The 13,271-nt window shown below is 45.2% G+C and overlaps 1 protein-coding gene across 1 annotated transcript in view; it reads left to right on the forward strand.

Annotated features, from left to right (window-relative positions):
* The first annotated feature begins 9,041 nt into the window (after nucleotides 1–9,041).
* OXR1 (oxidation resistance 1) overlaps nucleotides 9,042–13,271 on the forward strand; it is a 445,487-nt gene continuing 441,257 nt past the window's right edge. The window contains exon 1 of the mRNA XM_058698819.1: nucleotides 9,042–9,147. The gene's annotated coding sequence lies outside the window, so the exon portion shown is untranslated. The remainder of the gene's footprint in view (nucleotides 9,148–13,271) is intronic.

Here is a 13,271-nt window from a genome sequence, read left to right on the forward strand (position 1 = left end):
CAATCAAAGGAAGGCATTTCAGCAGATATGTAGGCATAGTAGAGTTTTGGACTCAGGAAATACAGAATAATTCTTCCAAATGTCAAATATACATTTTTCACCATTTCAGTTCTTGAAGCATATACTTCCCCAATCAGTCTCTTTGTTTTCAGGCCATGAATTCACACTAGATTGTAACTCTAGGATCTATAGGATTAGTTTTTACATATGATTACTTTAATACAGAAGTCTAGCACTCTAGGTACAAGGGATGAGATGATTGTTAGAACCATATAGAAACTTCAGCTTTCTCAGACTATGCTTTGAGCAAAGGTTCTATTTAATTTTTATTTAATTTATTTTATTTAATTTTTTATTTATAAAGTATTAATTTGTTTGTTTGTTCGTTTGTTTATTTAGAGAGTTTGAGCAGGAGAGAAAGAGGGAGTGAGAGAATCGCAAGCTAACAGTATAGAGACTGATGTGGGGCCTGAACTCATGAACCATGAGATCACGACCTGAACCAAGATTAAGAGTCAGAAGCTTAACTGACTGAGCCACCCAGGTACCCCTGAGCTAAGATTTTAAATCCCTAAACCTCACATTTTCTTCCATTATGCTCTCTACTAGAATTAGAAACAGTTAGCCCACCCCACGTTCTTTACAGTTCCCATCCTCATCATAGTGCATCATGGCAACAACCACGAGGACCACTGATGTTGCACTTTCATTGGACACTTCATTTCAGTTAAGCACAGGTCACACTTTAACCCCAGGTTATAGTACAGGTAACACTTGCCCAGTGATGATTATGGACTTCTTGTACCTCATACCCTCCTGACCCAACCAGGTCAGTGGGCGGATCCCAGATATCCTTACTTAATGGTCTGCGAACACTTCTGGCACCAAATGCCACCTAATCCATGGCTCAGTAGCAGTCAGAAGAAACCAGGATTATTACATGTTGAAGAAATTATTCAGAGAACCAGCGCTTACAAAAATAATGAGCATAGTTCCAAGAGCATACTATACACGGAGCCTCCAGAATCCACTTTCAGAAAAATTCCCCAGAAATAGCCCATCGGGAGAGCACTTACCTCTGCTGCAAGGGAGGTGGGGTTTCATACAGATTTTGTGTCTTCAGCTTGAGAATGACACGACTGTAGCCATGACTGAGTCATGATCTGATGTCAGATCACCATCTGTTATCCCAGGATCAGGGAGACAGTGCCACACCCGCAATTACTGTTCCAGCAAGTCTCAAGTCTCTCCCATGTACTCGGTGCAAATTTCAAAAGTCTAATAGGAGCTTCTGATTGGTGGAGCCTAAATTGTATCTGGGATTCCAGGTACAAGGATGTTTGGGCAAAGCAGACTTTCAGCCTTTTAACTTGAGCCTACAGGTAAAATCTCTGGGAAGAGAGGGGAACGTATGGTGACCTGGCATCTGGAACGGTGTCTGTCAGGCTGGGGAAAGCACCTCATGTAGTGACTGGCATGCGGCCAGTGCTCAATAAAGGTCTGTAGTCGTTTTCCTTCTCTCAGTTTAAGCACCGTATCTTTAGGCCATTTTTATCTATCCAGACCAGGTTAGATTCCCTGGTCATATCATATGCTCTCTGGACCCCTAGAATTTCTAAACTCTTACCTCATTTGTAATTATGCTGTAAAAGCTCCATGAAAGCAGAAACCAAGTATCTCTCTGTGTAATACATCACGAGGGCCTAGGATGGTGGTCGGCTAATAACAGCTGCACGCTAAACGATTATGAATTTAATTGAATTGACAGAAGCTTTGTCTCATTCTCAAGTTATATTTTAATAGCATGTTATGGTGTCTTAAAGATATGAAACAATAAATCTCCATATTTACGAGTTTCATATCTTATTGAACCAATGAGGTACATGGCTAAGAAAACTTATTTTTATTTTTTAATTTTTTAAAAAGTTTGTTTGTTTGTTTATTTATGGAGAGTGTGGGAGGAGCAGAGAGAGAGGGTGAGAGAAAGAATCCCGAGCAGGCTCTGCACTGTCAGCACTGTGCAGCACGGATGTGGGACTCAAACTCCCTAACTATGAGATCATGATCTGAGCAGAAACCAAGAGTCGGCTGCCTAACCAACTGAGTTACCCAGGTGCCCCAAGAAAATTTATTTTTAAAATAAATCTGGCTTCTTTCTAGCTATTGAAGCTGAAATATCAAAGTGAGATCTTTAAGTTGGAATATTATAACGTTTCATGTATAATACATGTAAAATAGCCTAAAGTCTGGCCCTTGATTGCCCTAACTTCCTGGAATTCCATCTAATTTTCTAGCTATGTGTAACATCTTGGTGATAACTTTATTAGAACAACAAACTCTTAGGCCAGATTTGCCATGGTTTTAATTCCACTTTTGTTCTTGCATTTTGGGTAGGTATAATTAGCACCGGTGTATGGAGGGAAACCTGAAAGGAATGACATTCAAAGGTTTATTTAGTTTTCTAGAGTCCAGACCATAGAGTGGTTAAAGGTCTCTGTTTGAATTCTGGGTGTCTTCATTTATTATGTTCATAGGCAAATTCCCATATTTCACCAAATCTAAACCATAGTTGATATCACTGAGAAAGAATAGAAGCATTCCAACTTCATGAAGGTTAAAATGTGGACTATTTTATCTTAGAATTGACATATAATACTCAGTCCCTTGACTTTCAGGTCTTCCTCCTAGTCTCACCAACTGGACTGCTGCCTGGCTCACAACTATCTACCCCTCCCATTCTCTGGGAATGGCTGGAATAGCAAATGTAGGACCCAGGGGACATCTGTCCATTAGATGACTTTGCCTGCTCCTCACCATTAGTTGGTCTTGGATGGACACTTAATCCAAGTTGGTTGGATGGTGGTTTCTCCCCAGAAATTTGTTTTACTGACATTAGCTTTATTTTCTGTATTTTAAAATGTATTTTTAAATTTTTGGAAAAAATATTAGAATAATATTTCACCTTTTAGTTTTGAGGAGTACCAGCCAGGTATATTGTAGTGTCCCTCAGTTTGGGTTTGCTTGATATTTTCTCATGATTGGACTAAAATTGTAGGTTTTTGGAAAAAATTCCACAGAGATAAGGTGCCCTTAACACATCATATCAGAAAGTAAAACATATCCACCTGGCATCACCGATGATGTTAATTTTTATCACTTGCTAAAGTTGGTGTCTGTCAGAATTCTCTATTATAAAGTTGCTATTTTTTTCCTTTTCATGGTTTTTTCTTTGAAAGCAAGTCACTAAGTTCTCTGGGCATTTTAAAGCCAAAAGAAATGGGGGGCTGGGAATCCTTAGACCCTGCAGGTTGTAGAGGAAGGCTATCTATAAGGTGGGAAAATAAAACTGACACAAGAGAAAGATGTTGATGAGAAGTGGGGAGACTCATGACAGCATTTCTACCCTCTAAGGATCACAGAAGCTCCTGCCTTCTGGAGATTCTATTTTGTACCATTATTAGGCCAGAAAATCTCCCTTTTCATCTAAACAAGCTTAGGTTGGATTTCTATATGTACAACCAACAGGATGCTAAGTAACATATTATCTCAATGGATTGCTCTGAGAGTTAAGTGATAAATAGTGTGCGAAGTGAATGTCTACCCAGAATGAGACACATAGAGGTACCTGATAATACTTGAGACTCTGAGATCATATCTCAAGAACATTTGTTACTAGAGCACTGGAGTCAATGAGAAGTGAAGAGTTGCACCTGTATCAAGACCTTGCTGCTTGTTCAATAACTATGTAATGTTTATATTAGATTTAGAGGCAAATAAAGAGTAGCCTGATATTTGAAGTACACAATTATCCACATTCTTCTTCCCTGAGGAAAGGGCCATCAGAGCTAAAGTCTGTTAGTCAAGAGGCATCTTTGATTCACTAATACTATGAGCATTTAAAAAAATTTTTTTAATGTTTATTTATTTAGGGGAGAGAGAGAGACAGAGTGCAAGCAGGGGAGGGGCAGAGAGAAAGGGAGGCACAGAATCTGAAGCAGGCTCCAGGCTCTGCTGAGCTGTCGGCACAGAGCCCGACAAGGGACTCGAACCCACAAAGCACAGGATCATGACCGGGGCTGAAGTCAGATGCTTAATGAACTGAGCCACCAAGTGCCCCATTGTGAGCATTTTTAATGTCCCATAATGATTACCTAAAGCAGTATTTGCCTTGAAGTACAGAGAGAGGGGGAAATGAACATTTATATCTTGAGTACATATCATTAGTTGATCTGTTATGACATTTATCTATAAAATGAAAGAATAATTTGGGCATTAGTGACTTTGGTTTACTCTCATTTAATTCTCCATATTAAAAATTATTGTTTTACAATGGGAAAATACATATGAAGAAGATAAGCTTTTAATAGTTCCTCAACGAAGCCATCTTGATATTTCCTTTCCCTTAAAGAACTCAGGTATGAATTACTTTACATTCTTAATTTAGTTCTGGTTTTCTAAAAGTTAATTACCAGTGCCCAACCGTCTAAAATGGGCAGGCTGTCTCCATGTAATAGAAGCAGAGTGTGCTGAGTGGTCAGTGCCAGTATCTGGAAACATTAGAGACTCTTGGTAATGTGGCATAGATCATTCTGAAGGAATTCCAACTTAGAGAAATTTGGTAAGAAAAAGTAAAGGTCAGAAGAAGGCGCTAAAAAGAGGTGTCCCCAGACTAAATGGTGGAATAGGCAAAAATCTATATCCCGTGCCATGCTACCTCCAGCATGAGCCCTGGCCATCTTTTCTCCACTTCCTGAAATCAGAGGACCTAAGGCTGATCCCTTACACCCCATGAGTCTTCTCGTTTCAGGTCTAAATATTCACTTTCCCCTTATAATGCATTCATGCTTTAGCAAGCATCTGGTGAACACTGAAGATAATACAAATGCACACATGTATAAATCTGCCATATTCCCAATCCTCTGTGAATTTGTGGTTCAGTAGGGGAGGAAAAGGCATATAGATAACTAAAACCAATGGGAGAGTGGTGTAAAAGAAGGAGAAAGAACTACAGAGTAAAATAAAGAAGGACTAGGAAAAGAAAGGAGTAATAATCAGAGGTGTGGATCAAAAACATGTAGGGGCGCCTGGGTGGCGCAGTCGGTTAAGCGTCCGACTTCAGCCAGGTCACGATCTCGCGGTCCGTGAGTTCGAGCCCCGCGTCAGGCTCTGGGCTGATGGCTCGGAGCCTGGAGCCTGTTTCCGATTCTGTGTCTCCCTCTCTCTCTGCCCCTCCCCCGTTCGTGCTCTGTCTCTCTCTGTCCCAAAAATAAAAAAAATAAAAAACGTTGAAAAAAAAAAAAACAAAAAAAAAACATGGGCTATGACAAACTGTGCTGTGAGTTCCTAGAACACCGTGTGCAAAAAAGTTGATGAGGAAGAAGTTAAGGAAAAGATCTCAGATTTGATGATTTTAAGCTAACTATAAAATGCACTTTAAATAAAGCGATTCATGGATCACATTTGTTTATTCACAGACAAATATCAAGAGGTAACAAGTGAATTGCGTGGGCTTGGGGATAAGTAAAGAGAAAAGCGGTGACAATCATTTATGTAAATAATTCTAACAGTGATCCATATGAAAGGCATAATATATTTATTATAGGAAGAACAGCATTTCTCCCATATACTTGGACTGGAGGAAAAAGAGAGAAGGCCCACTGTTATCAAACATGTTACATAATATTAAAGGATAAATCAAAAAAAGAAAGAATGAGCTTCACGAATATGGAGAATGTTGAATCCATATGGTATATACCTGAAACTAATACAGCATTGCATATTGATTATACTTCAATTAAAGAAAAAAGTATATGGAAAATGTCCTTTTCCTGTAGAGACAGATTGTGGACTGGAGGCCTCAGCTGACTGGAGTCTCATTCAAAAACTTTAATGAGTGGCACTACTTTGGAAACAACCAGGGTCCTGAAATAAAGATGAAAAGGCAACGAAAAGCAGGCTAACTGCTACCCTTAGGCAGGCAAATCAAAGCATCTGAGCCCAAAAAAAGATAGGAAAAATCACTTCAACCCTTTATTATTCTTTTGCTCATTTCTGAATAACTCAAACCAACTGATATCCCACCAGGGGCTTGCTGTCCTTTTTTGCCTATGAAGAAAAATAGCTGTAGCAGATATCTACTATTTCTATCTTGCAAGCGTCCCCTACCCCTTCTTCTGCTGACTGGATACTTTCCTGTTGAGAGGTTTCTTCCCACAGAGGATGCACAAGGTTATGCGTGCAACCTAGGGCATCCGACCAGAGCCCTTTGTCAAGACTCATCTGCTCATCAGAGCACAAAGTCTGCTTTCTTTGTAAGATCGAAAACTTTGTCATCTGGGTAGGGCTGGAAGTGCACGATGGACACAGTCTGATGGAGAATGAAGCCAACACAGAAGGCAACGCTAACAGGAGTGAGAGAAACATATTCTTGCTGGTGCTGTTAAGCCACGGTTCATTCCTGTTACCCCCTGTACTTCTGACTTACACAGCCCAGTGCATTTTCTTTGTTGCCTAGGTTAGTTAGTGTTGAGTTTCTGTTATTTGCTATCAAGAGTCCTGAATGCAATGTTTTTGAATTACATTTTTGATGGGAAATCGAAGTGTGAACTTTCAAATCATAATTTGCCCAGTCCGTGATTATGTCTAGGGTGCATGCTGTAGCATAGAGATCTTCAGACCATCATAACCACCTTAAGACTAACGACTGAGAAAGGAAGAAGGAAAACCACTGGGCTTCTTTTATTGCCTACAGAAACGAATGGGTGAATTGTATTGATGCCCTAAGGAAATTCCATTTTTTTCTTCCCAGTTAATCACTCATGGAAAATTAGGAAAATGCTGTTGTCATTTCAAAGTGGCTCTAGTCCTGGAGATGACATCTATTGGAGACATGCCTTATTTATTTGTTTATTTATTAAACATTTTTTTTTCAATGTTTATTTATGTTTGAGAGACAAGAGTGAGTAGGGAAGGGGCAGAGAGAGAGGGAGACACGGAATCCGAAGCAGACTCCAGGCTCCGCTGAGCTGTCAGCACAGAGCCCGACATGGGGCTCTAACCCATGAACTGTGAGATCATGACCTGGGTGGAAATCAAGAGTTGGGCATTTAACCAAATGAGCCACCCAGGCACCTCAGTGGAGACATGCTTTAAGGGAAGAATGAATCAAGAAACTGAAAACTTGGCAGTAACAGATCAAACATTAATTGATCATCTATTTTGGGCTGGACAGGACCCTAAATTTTAAGTGGGACGGCAAGGAGGAAACTTAGGAGGGAGGACAACCGTGTATTCAAATACACATGTACCATCACAGTTCTGTGAAAAAGCACATCCATGTTGGTAGCTTAGTGGGGTTAGCAAAACCTCACTGATTTGTAACAATAGCAAAAGAAAGTAGCCTTAGCAAAGAAACTGAACTGTGAGATGTTATAAAGTACATTCCAAGTGAAAACATTGCTCTTAGAAGATTCTCAGTAAATTCTCTGAATAAATGAAGAAACGAAATTTATCACTCCCACAAAACACATGAAATCTAAACTATGAATGCCCAGAAAGAAATCAGGCAACAAAACAAAACAAAACCCCCAAACCCCAAAAACTCCCAGTCGGTATTTTTCAATTTTAGGCCCTCCACGGAGAATAATTTCTAAATTTCCTCAGCCTGTATCTCAGGTAAAGCTATTGATTCAGGGGAATAAGTTACACAGAAACCACGGGAGTTTCTAGTTTGGCAGGCTCTGGGTTAATAATCAAATTAAATTAAAAATTATATTATGACTCCAGGTAAAAGATGAGCATCTCTGAACGTCAACGTTCTCATCTGTCAAACCTGAACAATGATTCTTTTATAAGATATCTGTGAGGGGGGTGAATCAAAAAGGCGGGAATCTGACCCAGGAAACATTTGTAACTCTCAGTTTAAGGGCGGAAAGATTTCAAAAGCAGACTGTCAGGCATGAAGGTAGCATATACTGGAAACGAACAGCAGGGAAATAGTTAATTTGCAGGTGCGGCGGCTCTGAGAGAATCTGAGGCTGAAAGTGCTGGATGCTCAGGAGACCAAGGGAGACACATCGTGGCCCGAACTTGACAGCAGGACTGGAACCCTCGCTCGGCACGGTTACCAAAAGGCCAGGTTCCGAGTCAGGCAACAGAACCTAGCCGTCTCCAGTTTGCACCCTTTTCTTTGCTCAAATTAAAGTCGGGCTGGTGGAGGGAGGATGGAGGTAGGGCAAGCGGTAAAGAAATTATAGTTCTGATAACAAGAACAACGAAGCCAACAAGATCAGGATGGGTGTCAGCGAATATAAAAAACCCGCAGAAAGAGGAGTGAGCAACGCCGCGAGAACAAGTTTTCCCGTTAGCAGGTCTTTCCAGAGCCCCCTTCAGCCCGCCCCACGGCTCCCCTCTCTGGGATGTTGACCGTCACCCTTTCCTCCTCCTAACAAAGCCAAGCATCCATAGAAACTTATTTTTCTCCAAAAGTCTGAGCCAATTTCGTTGTGGCGGAGGTTTTTCATCGTTGTAAACCAACTTTCCTCCGTTTCTTTGGCGAGACGTGAAATTAAGGCTGCCCGGCAGGCGGGAGCCCCAAATCCCAGCAGCCTGGCGGGGGGGGGGGGGGGGAGGGGGGCTGTGAGGGAGGCGCCGGGGTGCAGCTAAGAGTGCGGGCGGGGGGGGGGGGGCTGGCAGGACGCGCGCTCCGGTCCCCTCGCCGGCTGCGAGCGCAGGATCCCGAGCGCCGGGCGGCGGGGACGCCCGTGGGAGGGGGGCGCTGGCAGCCGGAGCCGCGGTTTCCGCAGGAGCTATTTTTAGCGGCCGCGTCGTCCCTCTGGTTCCCCCGCTTCCGAGGTGGTAGCCTCCCGCTCGCAGCCGCCAGTGCTCGGCCGCTTTCCGCCTCCCCCGCCGCTGCTCGCGCTTGGTAGCGTCCACGCAGGCAGGTCCGGAAACTGAGCATGTGTGGAAGCGCTCGGCGGCCTCGGCGGCGGCGCGGGCAGAGCCGGGCTGCGTCAGGCTGAGCCCATTCACCGCGCGGCCGCAGGAGCGCAGCGCCGGCGCCGCGCCGCCCAGCCCCGCCGAGAGGGGCGCACTCGCCGCCGCGGGGCCCGCCGCCGCTCACCGCAGCCCCCTCCTGGCGACCCGCAAGTAAGTTTGTAAGGTGGTTGGGCGGTGGGGCGAGGGCTTGGCGTCCGGGGGAGCCCAGGCTGGCAGGCGGGAGGCACGGTTGGCCGCTGGCCCCGGTGCCCGGCGTCCCGGCGTCCCGGCGAGCCGCTTGGCCAATTTGATAGCGGGCGGCCACTGGGATGCCGGAGCAGGGGGGACCGGCAAAGCAGGAGGGCCGAACCGACTCTGGCGTGGGCCGAGGGGCCCAACTTGGGGAGAGGGAAGGACCGCGCGGTGAGGGAGAGGATCCGGCAGGCCGGGAAGGCGGGCTGGTGTGGGATGGAGAGGCTGGGTTTGGGATGCGGGCGCCCCGCCGAGAAGAGCCGCAGAGGGAAAGCGGGGTGTCTCCGGGGGGTTAGGGTGGGATGAGCGTGAGAGCGCAGTATGGGGGGCATGGTAGGGGGTAGGGGGTGAGCGTGTCCAGGTCGGAGCGGCAGAGGGAAGATGGATGAAAACTGGGGCGCGTGGAAAGCGGATTTGAACGAGAGCAGAGGACGCAGGTGGAAGGGACAGTAGGTTCCGGAGAAACGAGTAGACCCGGATAATTTGGGGGAATTAGTGCCAGGTTGAGGGCGATATAATGATGGTGAGAGGCAGCCTTGAATCGAGGTCTTTGGAGTGAGTATGCGAGGCCACATGTTGGGAACCGTCTGGAGAGAGAGGATGGATGCAGAAAGTGGCCTGGAACGGCCAGCTGGAAAATCGTTGAGGGATTTGGGTGAAGGGGAGGAGGGCAGCGGTGCAGAGATCGGGTGGAGGAACTGGGCTGCTGCTGGAGCCAAAAGGCTCAGGAAGGGGTTGGAGGCTACGTGCGTTCCGCCTGAATACTGACTTAGTAGCGGTTCTCTGAGGTTCACTTGCACCCCAGGCTCCTCCTCCTTCTCCTACCTGGCTTGGTCCCAGGGCGGCTTGCTTTAGGCGAGCTAGTAGGAGATTTGGACAGATAAGGCAGCCGGGAAGGTAGTCATTTGCACGGTAACTGCCAGGGCTTCCCGTAAGTGGTTCCCGGCACCCTGGGGATGTAATGTAGAGTCGGAATGTGTGTGTTGCAGGGCGGTGGAGAGGAGTGGTCGCTTCTGGGCCAAAAGAATCCGTGTTCTGGCCCGGGAGGTGAGATGTTTTGGGCTGGGAAGTCAGGCAGAAGTCTGCGGCGTGCAACTCGCGGCGGGGCGTGTGTGCGCGCGTGTGTGCGTGTTGCCTGCCCAGGGTCGCGTCTGTTGCTGCAGTCTGTTTCCATGACGAGGAGATCCTGGGATCCACAGGCAGCACGGGGAGGGGATTAAGGGAAACGTGTTTTCCTACGTCTCTTCTATCTCCTTTCTCCAGGGTCACATTCTTCGCTCGTCCAATGATGCGCCTTTCTAACCTCTCCCCCTGCCGTCGCACACCCCAAACCTGGCGCGGGTCTAGTCCTCTGATTTGGTACCCCGAGGAGGAGGCGGCGGTCCCTTATGTGCGGGAGGGTATCCTAGGAGTCCCCATGATTCAGAGAGGCTCCTGAGTCCGCGGGTCCTTACCTGGGGCGTCGCTCCGGGGGTCCGCAGTTCACTCTGCTGCCCCTGCAGGTGACGCGGTGATGTTGCCCCACGGACTCCGGAAGCGTGATGGCTACAAATGGCCTTTGGGGCCCGAGAATCCCTGCAGAGTGACCAACACTCGCAGGTTTTCGAGAGCAGGGGTTTTCCCTGGGTTCCCCGCGTATAAATGTAACTTAACAAGAAAAAGACCAGATTAATAGAATAAACCAGCATCTCACTCAAAAGGCTTTATGCAAAAACGCCTCTTTCACTAGGAGAGATTTCACCCACCAACTGCAAGAAGGGAAAGAGCTTCTACAGCGTACAGGATGGAAATCTGGGGTGGGGGTGGGGGGAAACAGGAGCTGTCATCATGTCCGTGTCTTCTCAGACTCCATCCAGCTTGCTTTGCTCTGTCGTCGTTGCCATATTTTTAGAGAGGCTTTACCGGATGTGGGGAAATGAGGATGAAGGTGACTCTTGCAACCTGTGTCACCTGTGAAAGGACTCAAAAGAAGAAGAGTGAGCATTGTGCCTATGGTCTGTGGATATCTAAGAGGGATGGGTTCTGACGTTGTTGTGCAACCATCAGAAATAGTTCCCACATCCACATTGCAGGGGGGAGACTCAGATGAAGGGCAGTGAGAACTCTCTAAGAAAGTGATAAGGCTCATGGTGTAGGTTGTCACAGGGTGATCACTGACCCATGGAGGCACACAGCAGAAAGGACAGCAAGCTTCTAATGGCCAGGCCAGGCCTCATATTCCATGTGACCATGGCTTTCTCAGTTTCTAGCATAGTCCTTTTGAAATATGTCCATGATTCTGGCATCTGAAAGGTGGAGAGTTGAACAAAGACTTAATGATGTCAGTTTTCACTTCTATTACTGTTCCCCCCCCCTTTGATGATGATTATTAGAACATGTGGTGAAGATAAAATAAATTATTTTTAGCCATTAATTCTCCCTGAAGTGCTGTTCAGATAAAACATAACCTTATATGTTTGCCTATTTTGTTTGTTTGTTTGTTTGGGGATCAAGGAGAAGTGATTATTGGGCAAATTGATTTTAGAATCAAAACTAGGCAGAATTCAGGCACCTGAACATCTTATAAGCATGTGGAGGTGAATTCTTCATTTAGAGAATGTTTAATTTAATGTGAAATGAGAAAACCCTTCCCTTTCTACCCTTCATCTCTTGCATTGGAAATACAGAGGATTGTACCCTTGGGCTGGTTCTTAGTCCTCAGAAGCACATTTTGACTATACTTTTCCTGGAGGATTGTTTCCTAAACCCAAGTATTCTTTAAGAAATAATCAGTGTAGGGGCGCCTGGGTGGCGCAGTCGGTTAAGCGTCCGACTTCAGCCAGGTCACGATCTCGCGGTCCGTGAGTTTGAGCCCCGCGTCAGGCTCTGGGCTGATGGCTCGGAGCCTGGAGCCTGTTTCCGATTCTGTGTCTCCCTCTCTGCCCCTCCCCCGTTCATGCTCTGTCTCTCTCTGTCCCAAAAATAAATAAAAAACGTTGAAAAAATTAAAAAAAAAAAAAAAAAGAAATAATCAGTGGAGGGGCGCCTGGGTGGCTCAGTCGGTTAAGCATCCAACTTTGGCTCAGGTCATGATCTCACAGTTTGTGAGTTTGAGCCCCACGTTGGGCTCTGTGCTGACAGCTCAGAGCCTGGAGCCTGCTTCGGATTCTGTGTCTCCCTCTCTCTCTCTCTGCCCCTTCCCTGCTCATGCTGTGTCTCTCTCTGTCTCAAAAATAAAATAAACATTAAAAAAAATTTAAAAAAAGAAATAGTGGAATCTTTGCTTCCCTAAGGTAAAGGCATTTAAAAAAAAATGGTGAAATGGTTTGATGAGGCAGAACTAAGAGAGAAATGTTAGTCAACATGGAAGAAGAGAAATCACCTTTTACCTCAGGGCATCTTACTGATAAGCCTAGAGCAGTGGTTTCCAGCACAGGCAATTTGGCACCCACTCCCCCAGGGAGTGGGTCCACTGGCAACGTCTGGAGAGAGGTTTTGGTTGTCACAACTTGGGGAGAGGGGTGTTTCTGGCATCTCATGGGCAGAGGCCAGGGGTGTTGCTAACATTCTGCAACATACTGGGTAGTCCCCAGCAATCAAGAATTACCCGACCCCAAATGTTAGTAGTACTGAAGTTGAAAAACCCTGGTTTAACACAAGACATGTTTGGAATTAAGAGCAATTCTTGTTAGGATGCTTTCATATATTCCTGTTGGAATTTATCTTGAAAATCAGGACTCGATACTAAGAGGCTTTCTTTGCAAAATGGCTCCATGTTCTAAAATACTCGTTTTAAGGAAAATTAAAGAGGTTTCCCTTTAGCAGGACTTCTTTTCAGCCTTAAAAAATAATCCTGACATGTATTAGGAATGTCTACAATGATACGTTATATAGTATGCCTATGAACTGAGTAAACGTTTTTGATGAAAGCAAATTATAAAATTGTTTAGCTACTGTAGTTCTCACTGAACTTGTTTGGTAATTCTTCTTTAACATACATAGTTACATTTTTTTTTTAATTAAAGTTAATTTAAGGCTGTAACTAGTAAGTTCTTCGTGTAATG

This window comes from Neofelis nebulosa, chromosome 14 (assembly GCF_028018385.1).
Source record: "Neofelis nebulosa isolate mNeoNeb1 chromosome 14, mNeoNeb1.pri, whole genome shotgun sequence".
Taxonomy (NCBI): domain Eukaryota; kingdom Metazoa; phylum Chordata; class Mammalia; order Carnivora; family Felidae; genus Neofelis; species Neofelis nebulosa.